Here is a 14024-nt window from a genome sequence, read left to right on the forward strand (position 1 = left end):
GAGGAGGATCAGTAGATGTACATCATTAAAGTTTACATAAGGGTTGCATTCAAGTCTTGAAATATTCCATCTCTTGTTCAAATATATGTAAGAAGGGGAGAACATTGGATATATTACATCATTAGATAGTTTTAGATTATAATAAAATATAAAATAAATTAATATTTAGATGTTGAATTATAGGTTACTTAATAGTTAGTAATTAGTAAATTAGTTATTGATTGGGAAGTTGCATTCCCATAGGTTAGTTGGTTCATGTCCAAAAATAAGGACATGATGTAATGTTCAAATCAAGTTGTGATCTAGATTAAATTTAAATATCTTAGTTTTCATAATTTAAATTAAGATATTCATCTATAATAATGGTGTAGTCATTGTAATTATAATTTTTCACATAATACATACAACATCAATGCATTAAGCAAAAGAGGACAATTACAAGGATCAACATGTTCATGTAATGAATCACCATGATGACCATATAAGATGATAGATTTTAACTTAACAATTTGAAAGGTTACATAATCCTTGTAAGAAAATAAGGAATGAATGAGAATAGGTTATCATCATTTTCTAATACAAAAGAACTCAGACATTATCACTATATACATAGCCCAAAAAAAACTTATACATCCAAAATGACGTGGAAACAATATTCAAACCTCAAGGAATGCATAATAGAAGAATGAACAATGGAGATAATCAATTTCTCAATCTAGTCCTACAAAAAATTATTTATTTACTCTTGAGACATGAATTATGAAACAAATGGAAAAGTAAGTAACAAAGAAGATAAAATTATAATCTAATAAAATAGGAAAATAATACATCAAGGTACATTCTAATAGTCAACCTTGCTTTAGAATTTTTTTCTTAAAAATGCATCTACTATTTACTATTGGCACTTTCCCCTTTTAAAATATTTCACACCTTACCAAAATTACCCAATGGTCCAAAATGTTATTTTCCGCATGGTTTATGATATTCACCCTTTTCTAGCATGATAGTTTAACTAAGTAGGTGAGAAGTAAAAAAAATGCCAAGATCATCTTATTTTTAACTCCAAATTTTATATTGAAGGTTTCAAAGGGTTCCTCTAAAATAATTTTAATATAATTAACTAATAAAATGTAATTTTTAACCAATAAACCAAGAAAAAGATTATATTTTAAACGCTAGTGAATGTCTAGGCCAATATAAGACAAAATGGTCTAACACTAAGCATGTTGTCACATATTTTCTAAATAAATTATTATAATATGGATATAACCGTTGAGTTTTAAAATTAATTAGCCTCAATAAAAAAATCTCAATTTCTATATATTTCATAAATGCATAATTATTATAATATGTTCGGTTTTATTTCAATTTCATTTTCGAACATTTTTGTTTTTGTTTCCATTTCATTTTTGGTTTTTTGTTTGTGTCGATTTCATTTTCGAACGTTTTTGTTTTTGTTTCCATTTCATTTTCGGTTTTTTGTTTGTGTCGATTTCATTTTTGAATGTTTTTGTTTTTGTTCCCATTTCATTTTCGGTTTTTTGTTTGTGTCGATTTCATTTTGTTAATTATTTAGGTTTGGTTTTGGTTTCTAAATTTGTTGATTACGGTTTAGGGTTAACTGTTCAAAAATATTTTATATCAAAATCAAGAATTTACAAATATAAAAAATAATTTATTTATATGCTACTATTAAAAAAAACTAAAATAATAAAAAAAAAACTAAATAATACACAAAAAAAAGAGAAAAATACACAAGAAAATTATGAAATGTAAAAATAGATGACAGAATGTGTACCTGGGATAGTGGTGGAGGCTTGAAGTGGAAACCACAGCACGGGGGCCCGTTTTCGATATCCTTTTGTGTAACAGTAAAAATGAAAAATTATCCCAAAAAAAGGGTAAAAATAGCTTTTCAAAATGGGCCCCCATTTTGTTTACAAACGGGGGCCCATTTTGTTTGAAAACGGGGGCCCGTTTTATTTGGCTTCGGCACCCCGTGACCTTTCAGCTCGGGAGGCCGAACCATTAACGGGCCCCCGTTTTTTATAACGGGCCCCCGTTTTTTAAAAACGGGGGCCCGTTTTGCGGAGCATGTTTTCCAACACGCAGACTTCCACGAATTTGTGACTCATTAGCTTGCACATACCCTTCTCTTCTACTTTACCGGCAATAGTGGCATAAGCCATACTCCTGCTAAAGTGGGGGCTAAGTGTAGTGTCATAAAATTATGACCCCTATAATTTTAACCATATTCAAGGTCCTAACATTGGCAACAACATATCCTTTGCTAACCGAGACCTATTTCTATATTTCCAACCCTTCACTCTTTCTTTTTCATGACCCGTGTCTGCTCTAGACCCTGTCCAGATCCCAAAATAGGGTACGACAAGGGCATGGCTCCCTTTAACCCACTACGACAAGGGCATGGTTCCCGTATCCCCACCTTTTAGGATGGCCTTATGTAAGGTGTGCCCGATCTCCTATGAATTATTTGTCTTTGGGGTTTGTAATTTCTCTTTGGTGTCCTTTGGGGGTTGAAAGTTAATCCCTAAGGAATGTATAAAAAGGAATTCAATGCCCTCATTCATGGATGAATGGATAAAAAGAAAGAAGATTTCAAGGTCATCATTAAGCATTCAAGTACTCAAACCTTCTTCATTCATCCATTGGAGAAACATTACAAAATTTATTTGCAAGCATGTGTGTGTTTTAGGGTTTTGTCATGTTACATGCAATTTCATACAATATTTGTGGTTATATTCGAGAAGCAAAGCAATCATCATCAACAAGTTGCAAATCTACAAGGTATACATTTCCACTGTTTACATTCAAGCATTTGCAATTACTTTCCTTCAAGGTTGATTCCTCAACCGGGCTTTGATTGAGGCAAATCCCTATCTACAACCATTATCTCTCTCTTTTCCATGTGTAGATTATAGGTGCACAATTGTAATTATAGGTTTGGGCTTCATTTGCAGAGATGGAAGAACCCTTTTCATTTCACATATTTTATGGAGGACCATGTACATTCCCACCACGATCCCAACGAATTTTCTCCAAATTTGCAAGGCATATCCATATCATTCTAAATAGATTAGATCCAAAGTTACAACATGATACTAAACTGGTAGCTCCTCTTTTCACTCATTTCCTCTCTCTTTTTTGCATAGTCAACAAGTCAACTTTCTCATTTACAAAAGAGAGCGAATCACACTTCAACCAATTACAATCCACTTTCAATTCACATCCTTGTTTCCTTCAGATTTTAATCTAGTGGATTCAACCCTACTTTTGAATGTAAACTTCTTCCCAAGTGAAAAGCATTTGAGTGGCTTCCTTTCTCTATCCTAGGTGGGGAGGCACTAGGATCCAATTGGCCACTTTACATTTTGGTGAACCTGACATCTTACACATTAATTCTGATTTTGCATTCTTAGATCTAATTAATTACAATTTTCATTTCAAATTTTCATTTTCAAGTTTGATGTATTTACAAATCTTAGAGGTTAATTGCATAAAAACCCTCATTTTTTATTTTGATAAAGTTAAGCTTGAGAAGTGAAAAATTTTAATTGATTGTTTAAATCTGATTGCAATTCAAGTATGTATCTTTATTTTCAAAATTCAGTGGTTAAATCATAAAAGCCTAATTTTTGAGATCTTTCCATTTTTGACCTTTGACTATAATTTTTACTGATCTAGACATCTTCAAATCGGATTTTATTTTTGGGTTCCACATTAAAATCATAATATCTATAATCCCTAAAAAATTTTGAAAAAAGTTGGTCAGAACATATGCGTTCCCACCACATTCCTCGGCTTTTTCCTGAAATTTTTGGGAGATGGAATTGACTTTATTTTTCTGCTCTTATCCAAAAATTCAGCATACTTTATCCATTTTAACACTCTCTAAGGTTGAACACAAATTCAAAATTCATCAAATTGACATTCTAAAATTAATTTTCATAAAAAAGTCTTAATTTTAGATCTTATTTTCCAACAAATTCAAATTTCACTTAAGAGACCTTTTTTGGTAATTCAAAAATTGGATTTAGTTTCTCTTTCGCATGTGATTAAATTAGTTTTTGCATATATTTATCATGTGTCAGATTAGAGTTTCTTCCATTTCACATTGCTTCTCTTTCTTCATAGCACTTGGTCATATTGTGTTGTTAGGATTTCCAAATTATTAGATCGCAATACTTTCATGTATCATTTATGTTGCATTATTGTGATATTGCTAACAAAATGCATTTCATTTGTTAATCACCTTAAAGATTTTGTAGATCCTAAACCTACCGACAACATCCCTTGTACCTTTCCTAGGGTATCATATGTGAAAGAAATGAGATCTAATGCTTTATCCAATGATCCTTCTACAAGAGAGCAAGCATTGGAAATTAATATGGATCCATCTTCTTCTACTACACATACCCTTGAGAAAGGGGGAAAATATGAAAATATCAACATTCTTGCATCTTTAGATCTTCCTTATTCTCCCAAGACCTATCTTCAAAATCAAATTCTATGTAGAAAGGATGATGTCATGCATTTTATTCATGACCTTTCTCCTCGCATAGAAATAACTAAAAATGAGCTTTTAGATGATGAAGATATCCTTCTCCAATCTTCCAAAAATGACAATCTTGATAAAGCCAAAGAGATTGTCATTTCAAATGATACTCCTCCTTCATCTACAAATCCCTTTCTACCTCCTTACACATCATATTTCAAATAAATTCATGATCTTGTTCCTCCATCTAGTCAATTTCCACATTCTTATAGTTGGGGCTTTCATATAATATTAAAACAAGGTTAATATAGACAAGGAATTTAGAAATTTGAGCATGGAATTAGTGTCCCTATAAAACTTCCTACACAAACTACTACAACATGCCTAGGAAGTGGTACCCCTCTTTCTACGCATGAATTCCTTAGACTTTAAAACTTGCAACATTACCTTCAAAAACAACAAATCAAGAGAGCCCGCAAGAATGCTTCTTCTCCAAAGTGTCCTTTTTGTTCTTTTCAACAAACCCATGACCATAATGTTGATTATTGCCCTGATTTTCAAAAATCTATTCTAGATGGCATACAAAGTGGAAAAATTAGAATTGTGGATAATGAAACTCCTTCTAACAAACCTTCCTCTTCATGGTAAGATGATATTTACTATCATGACAGATTAGTTGCAAGAATCTATTGGAGGTTGAAATATGACAAGAACATTTCCTTTCCTCCTCAAAATAAAAATAAAAATCTTAAGAAAGTGAAAGGTATTGAATATTGCATTTTTAATGATTTATATTCACATTCTATTGCAAAATTTTATGCATTTAAGAAATTTGTTCAACTACAATATGATCTTGCACACATTTGTCTCACAGAAGATCTAGTTGTATTTCTTGGCAAAACATCACGCCTTAGCACTTCTTATCCCTTCATGTTTCTCTTCACCCTATGGAATAATAAGCCCATTTAGTAGGGGTTATTTATCATTAGTGGTGCTATTGTTTCACTTTAAAATAGTTTTGGGAAGAAACATGAAGTCCATATTTTTCTTCTTTCTATACATTTATCTCTATATTTTTATATTATTCACCATTAGATCTCTTTTCTTGCATAGGGCTATTCCTATGAGAGCATATAATTGTTATTTGGTTTTCCTCTTAGCTTGGAGAGTGCCATATTTAATGCATACTATACTTCTTCTCTTTCCTTTATTCTCTTGGAAATCTTACCTCTTTTATGGTTTTGATTATTCACAAGTGTGATGTGCCCCTTAGCAGGGCATGATTTCTTGACAAGTGTGTATCCCTTCCTTGAAAGGATTTGTTCCTCTATGATGACATATCACTTAAAACTTATCACCATCAAAAAATGTGCAATATTTCACCTTGTTCTCCTCACTTGGGGGGAAAGGATTTTCACTCCTTTCCCTTTCTTTCTTTCTCATTTATAATTCTTTCCTTTAGGGGTTGTATTTTTCAGATGTGATTATCATTTCTTAAAATTGTATGCTTTTATGATTAATCCCCCTTGGGGAATAAATGATGTTTTTTCTCTCTTCTTTTCAATGATTACCACTTCTTAAGACATGTATTTTACATTTGCTAATGTCTTTTCTTGCATGTGTTCATGTAAGTTCATTACACATTTGCTTATGTTTAATCTCTCTAGTATATTTTGTAAGGTCTTCTCATTGTCCCTTAGACTGAGGGGCAATAATCCTTCTCTCTCTCTTTCTCTAAGGATCCACTTTTTCCTATTAAGCGGATGGTCTAAGCTCCCTTACTTGATGCCATTCCTTGTGTGGAATTGTTGTTGTTCACTCAAGGATTCTCTCTTATCTAAGAGATGTTAATCCTTTACTACAACCTATTTTACACTTGGTGATGTACATCTATGATAAACTCACCCATCCTTGTGGGGGCTAAAATTGATTGACCCCTATTCCAGAATCCTTTTCACCTATAAATCAGAGGAAGGATTGCATTCTTGTTCTTTCCTTTTCTTATTCTAGAAGACATTATATTTGTCTAAGACAACTCCTCTTGGGGGTAGATGTCTTTTGAACAAAGATCTCTTCTCCTCCAAGGATCACCTTTACACTTACAACAAGATATCTCTTTTTAACTATCTTATCCTTGCTTGAAGAGTATTCCCTCTCTTGCTTGGAATTATGACATTGATTCATAGTGGATATCTTCTTTGTGATAAAGGAAGGTATCCTTGTTCTTATTTCCTTAAGATATCAACATAACCAATTTTGACATCTTAAGGGAGGGCACCCACACTACTCCTTTGTACTGTACTTCTCTCATGCATTGAACAATGGGTCATTCTCAGAACCAGAGTATTGTCTCTTAGAGAAAGATGCCTTTACATCTTTTTTTTCTTGTATAGTGAGACATTCTTGGAACCAAAGGGAAAAATCTTAGAGAAAGATGTCATCACTTTTCTCTTGTACAGTGAGTCATTATCGAAACCAGAGTATGGTCTCTTAGTGTGAGATGATGCCACTTTTCTTTTATGTGGGGTGATCATTCTTGAAACCAAAGTGCAACCTCTTAGAAAAAGATATCACACCTTTCTTGGTACTTGTACTATACACTCTATAGAGGTTGTAGCGTACTCGAGCATAGACTCCTATCAAGTGCTTCAAACCTCACTTACACACACATGTATGAGGTTGAGTGGAACTAATAGTGTTCTCACTCTCTCTTTACATGGATCCCCCATACAGGCTTTAGGGGTGAGATTTTCCATGTCTTTCTCCCCATGGATCATCTAGTTTTAGGGGCAAGACATCCATGGTTTCTTTCTTCTTCACATTTCTTCTCATGGATCACCAAAGTGTGTATTCATGTTCTTTCTCTTCTTCCTCTCATGAACTCATAGTTTTACTATTTATAGTTCATGGATGATGTTATCTTTTCTCTTTAATATGATTCCTCGTGTTTATGGAATGACATTAGTCTTTGTATCTTGATTAGTTATTGAGACATCTGAGCTTGAGATCTCCTCGACTAGTTAGTTTATTGTCCTATTATTGTCGTATGTCTTTTTGCACTTTGTCTCTGTTTTGTGTGTCTTGTACCTTTTTTTGTGCTCTTTCATATGTTAGCATGAGTATAGACCCTAAGATTTGGGACTTTTTTCTCCTCAATATTGGTGATATCTTATACTTCTGGTGGTTTTTCTCTACATCTCTCATGTTCATCTCTCATTTCTTCTACTTTATCGACAGTAGTGACGTAAGCCATACTCCTACAAAAGTGGGGGCTAAATGTAGTGTCATAAAATTGATACCCCTAAAATTTTAACCACATTTGGGGTAATCAACTTGGCGATGGCACCTCCTTCCCTTACAAAAACCTATTTATGCTTTTCCAACTCTTCACTCTTTCTTTTTCATGACCTGTGTGTGCTCTAGACCTTGTCTAGGCCCCAAAATAGTGCAAGACAAGGGCATGGAGACCCTATCCACCCTAGGAAAATGGTATGGAACACGTTTCCCCTTAGGATAGGGGCATGTCGCCCTTGTCCCTACCTGTTAGGGTAGATCTATGTCTAGTCTTCTCGATCTGCTATCCACAATTTTTCTTCGGGGTATGTAATTCCTCTTTTTTGGCCTTTGATGGTTAAAAGTTAATCCTTGAGGCATGTATAAAAAGGAATTAAATACCCCCATTCATGGATGAATGGACAATGAAAAGACAGATAAAGAGCATAAGGAGAACATAAACAATTTCAAGGACATCACCAAGCATTTAAGCACTCAAGTCTTCTTCATTCATCTATTGGAGCAACATTGAAACATTCATTTGTAAGCATATGTGTGTGCTAGGGTTTTTTCATGTTACATGCCATTTCATATAATATATGTGGTGGGGAGTCACTAGGATCCAATTTTCCACTTTATAGAGATCATGGTGAAATTAAAAGATGAAATTGTATTAGCCATTTTTTTATTTATATAAACATGACTAATTATTGCGTAGATTGAAAGAATGTATGGAAATGAACTTTAAAGAAAATTGGCTAGACTAAGAATAGGATGGATGTTTAATTGAAATAAAAGTAAGAAGCTAGCAATTTATCTAAGTGACTAAGCAATTTTTTCCTGTATGCGAAGTGGGAGATCATGATTATGGAAAGGTACATACCATTCTTTTAACCCCAAGGTCCTAAGGATAAGATTCCCACTTTCTTTATGTGATTTGAATAATATAATGAAATAGGATCTAAAATATTCTTAGCTTATATAAGCATTTAACGATACAATATTCATACCCCTATGCACCCACTAAACCATCAAGTAGTATTTGTTAGTGACAACAAATTTTTCAAACTATATAAGTAATATCCCAAATTTCCACTATAGAAACATCTATGAAATAGAAAAGATAAAGGGGTATAAGGAGGTATACTTTAAAAAATATATATATATTCTGGTATTTTTTATTAGAACAATATTCTATAATATTTTTTTTTGAAAGGAAACAATCAACAATGTTTACATCTCAACCTACAGCAAAATATAGATGGAGGTTGTTTGAAACCTCCATTGGTAGAGATGAGAACCTAGAAGAAGAAAAACTACAAAAGTTACATAATGCAGGTGGTCAACTTAATAGGAGAGTCAAGAATTAAAATTACTAGGAATCAAACTAACTATATGTTGTTTCTCATTAAATGCCAACCTCTCTAGAAATCACTATAACTGAAACTCCACTTTCACCTACACATTTTATCATATAATCAACTCTTTTCTGCATATATGTATATTTCTTCCAACCTACTACTTGAACCAACCTATATTTCTTAGACCCCACATCCATAACTACCTTTATTTATATGATACCCTATATCACAACGGTTAGTCTTGAGAGATTTCAAGTTCTTGTACTTTAATTAAAATCTACATTTCATGTTCCTTACTTTATGATAGCCCCACCATACTATCCTTCATATTCTCCTCATATTTTATTTCCATTCCAATAGACTATGCCTTTATTTTTCCTTATTAAAGGCTATAAAACCCCATCTCTATATATTTATTCACCATCACCTTCCTAGGCATGTATTCCTAGGAACCATTATCCACGTCAAGGTAATTATAACTCCAAATCTTCCAATCAGTAGTATTCTCTTGTTACAACTAGTGAATCCATCTATCCCCATTTTATCTATTAGTTCCAGCCAAAATAGACAAAAATTATAATATTATACGAAGTGTTGTATCAATAGGGAAAAAGTAAATTGAAGTGATGATATTGTATGATGGCTTGGAGAAAAATATGTTAGGCCTACTTCAAAGAGTAATTTCTATTTATTCACTCTAGTGAAAGTTCAACTTTTATAGAAAAAGCATCTTATAATACTATTAATGCGATTTATGCTAATAAAAAAGAGGTCTTTGTGGTTGATGTGGAGGTTGAGAAAGATGTTCATTAGTAGTACACTTCTTAGGAAGATATTCAAGTTGAGAAGGTGGGTTTTGAGTCACCTCTGAAGGATTTTGTGTTGCAAATGTGATGTTGATAGATTTTATATATTTGTTATTAATGGTTTTCATTGATATCAATATATTGCATTGATACTATTTTTTCTGAGTTGGTGATCCGAAATATGTTTCCTAGACTATTTGCTGCTCCAAAAATTGTTCTATAGATTATGTACAGTCTCGACTAGTAATTAACAGTGTTGTTGGTGATCAATATTTCTCTGCTTTCTAGATATGGTGTTGATTATTTTTATTCATTCTTATTGTGGTTCCATTCTTGCTTTTCTAATTTTAGATATGTTGTTTTGGGTTTGATTCAGTCTAGAATTGAAGATTATGTAATGATATTTGTCTAGGGTATGAGTCTTCTTTTTGCTCCAGTATTTCTTGTGGATGTGTAACTCTGATGAAGTGTATTGAGGTGCAGTCCACTTCTCATTCCTTTTCACCATGGGAATGTTTAGTGTAGAATTATTTCAAATTATTTTTGATTGTCTTGGTAGATTATGAAGTCAGGAAGATAGCATAAGTAAAGGATGATCAAGATGAATGAAACATGGGTCAAATCAAAAAGATAAATCTAACAGGCGTTCATGTAAGAAGTTGTGCAAAGGTGTGTTAAGCTAGTTTGTGGAGTGTGTTGTTGATAATAGGCACCAGAATTAGTTCTAATGTTGCAGTTAGTGGCAATTGTGTCATAATGGTGGATTTTCTTTTCTTTTTTCTTCTTCTTTATTTGTTAGCTCCAACCAAAACAAACCAAAATTATAATAGTATAGGAAGTTTTGTATCAATAGGGAAAAAGTAAATTGAAGTGATGATATTGTATGATGGATTGAAGAAAAATATGTTAGACCTACTTTAATGAGTAATTTCTATTTATTAACTATGGTGAAAGTTCAACTTTTCTAGAAAAGGCATCTTCTAATACTAGTAATGCGACTTATTTTGATAAAAAAGAGGTCTTTGTAGTTGATGTGGAGGTTGAGAAAGATGTTCATTAGTAGTACACTTCTCAGGAAGATATTAAAGTTGAGAAGGTGGGTTTTGAGTCACCTCTTAAGGATTTTTGTGTTGCAAATGTGATGTTGATAGATCTTATATAGTTGTCATTGATATCAATATATTGTATTCATACTTTTTTTCTGAGTTGGTGATCCAAAATATGTTTCCTGGGCTATTTGGTGCTCCAAAAATTGTGCTCTAGATGATGTATAGTGTCGACTAGTAATTGATAGTGTTGTTGGTGATCAATATTTCTCTGCTTTCTAGATATGGTGTTGATTGTTTTGATTCATTCTTATCTTCGTTCCATTCTTTTTTTTCTAATTTGAGATGTGTTGTTTTGGGTTCAATTCAATCCAGAATTGGAGATTATGTAATGATATTTGTGTAGTGTATGAGTCTTCTTTTGTCTCCAGTATTTGTGGTGGATGTGTATCTATGATGAAGTGTATTGAGGTGCGGTTCACTTCTTATTCCTTTTCACCACGGGAATGTTTAGGGTAGAACTATTTCAAATCATTTTTTATTGTCTTGGTAGATTATGAAGTCAAGAAGATAGCATAAGTAAAGGATGATCAAGATGAATGAAACATGTGTTAGATCAAAAAGATAAATCTGACAGATGTTCATGTAAGAAGTTTTGCAAAGGCATGTTAAGTTGGTGATCTCTGGAGTTTTTTGTTGATAATAGGCACCAGAAGTAGTTCTGACATTGCAATTAGTGGAAATTGTGTCATAGTGGTGGATTTTCTTTTCTTTCTTCGTCTTCAAGCAGTGAGCCTTTCTAGGTAATAAGCCCTCTTATAGTGACCATTATAGAAGTGAGCCACCTCGATAAAATCACCTTAACTATTGTCACCCTAACATGCATTATATATTGAAAAATAATATTCTCTATGGGTTTTCCTTCTTGGGTTTTTCATGTCATATCAAGTGTTCTTTGTGTGTGATCTCATTGTGTATATGTGTAATTTAATGATTACATCTGTTTTAATTAAATAATTCATAAATTGGTGACTCCAGATCTGTGAAAAAATCAGAAAGTTTAATTGGTAATAGATTTAGCCCCCTCGCATTTGCCCAAATATTTATCAATTTGATGAGTTTCTTTCCTACTCTTCTTTCAATTTAGATAATGAAGATGATGAATAACAAGTAAAGAATAAAATCAGGGAAGATAAGAACTAAGATAATAGGGATTTCCTATTAGAAACTTATTATACAAATGTTTTTGATTTACAAGATAAGGTGGATAAATTAGAGGAAATATAAGATAATGTCAAGGGATGAAAAAATTGTAAAGTTAATTGGTCCAATATGTTTGACACTATTAAATTATACCAAAGGGTAATTCCACAATAGTGAATTATACTCCCACCCATGAAAAAGAAATGAAGTTGGAAAAAAAATGAAGCACCTTTGTATGAACACATGTGGTCAAATGAAACCCCTTTATTGAGCTTTGTACAAACATTAAGATTTCATTTGAAGGGATGGGGGGGAAGGGTTTAAACAAAGGTATGCAAGGGGGGACCTTTCTTCAAACCCCCCTTGGCACTTATTTTTTTAATATTAAAAGGGTTTTTTTCAAACATGGGCTTCATTTGAACCTTCTTTCCAAGGGGGATCTAATGACTCACTTGATTTTCTATCTCTCCCCCTCTTCTTGCAAGTTTATACACATTTTTGTCCTTCAAAGCTTACATTGAAGGTTCAAATGAAATTAACTTGATAAAAGAAATTGTAGAATGGTATTCATAAAGAAAATCTTTCCAACCACTATAATTTTAGCATATTTTAATTTTATTGTGATTCTATATAGTTCTACTAAACATAGGTTTATCACTTAATTTCAAATTTGTTATAAAAAAGAGGAAAAATAGTATTAAATTAATTATTACTTGTTTTTGAAAAATATGCATGCACTAGGTATTGATTTCCTTTTTCTACCAAAATTAACGTATTTTGATACATAAAAAATAAGTCGTGTGTGATGTCATACACCTATGTCTAAACTATAATTACTTAAACTTCAAAACTAATAAAATAAATATGCATCAAAAATTATGAAATAAAATACAAATATTACATATCGATGTTACAAATATAAATAACAATCATAACTGTATCCCTTGTAGAAATAAATTTATACGCAATGAAATGTGAGTTACCCTTTAAATATGGTGTTTTCTATTAAAAATACTTATCAAAGGAGATGGAAGAATAAATGCAATTTGAACCAATATTTGGAATCTGTAGACAAAATGTCACAAATCATGAATTCTCATCATCTTAAAATTCCTCATTGTTTACCATTTATAAGTTTCTTAAGGTACATTTCAATGCCATGTTTGACAAAAAAGTGTAACCATTATTGTGGGATCTCTGATGCCCACCTATAACTAGACATGGATGCTTTATATCTTGATGCTACTTTGAGTTTCTTTGCTGAAATATGATGGAATGAATATTTGTTTTATGGTTACATCTTAATTATGATTATGTGTCTCACATTTAGAATAGTTTTATGTTGCGAATATATATAACGCAAAATTGGAATACAATGTGGTTATGTTGATATTCATTGTCAACCTAGTATGAACAAAGACTTAAAAGGATAATGTATGGATATTTTACATATATTGGATAGAGATGCTTGTTTATATGATGATTAAAAGTTCATGCTTATTTAGATAGGAAGCTATGTTGTACTAATGATTTTTTACTATGTGATCCTATCTTACATTTGAAAGAAGTGAGTGGCTGGAAACAAACCTCGTGGCAAGAAGGTGAGTACTTTTCTTATTAACCTTCCTCTATTACTTTGAAAGAAGACTAAGAGTAGAAACCAAGTGTTATTGTAAATTTATCTAAATATTTGTTCGAATTGACCTTTTATAATTTTATTAAGCTCTTATTAAAATGATTATGGGTAATTAGAAGCAAGAGACTTCTATATTTTATTATTGCCCTGATCTGCATTATAGATTTTAATACAAATAAATAT

Source organism: Cryptomeria japonica, chromosome 5 (genome assembly GCF_030272615.1).
Source record: "Cryptomeria japonica chromosome 5, Sugi_1.0, whole genome shotgun sequence".
NCBI classification, from domain to species: domain Eukaryota; kingdom Viridiplantae; phylum Streptophyta; class Pinopsida; order Cupressales; family Cupressaceae; genus Cryptomeria; species Cryptomeria japonica.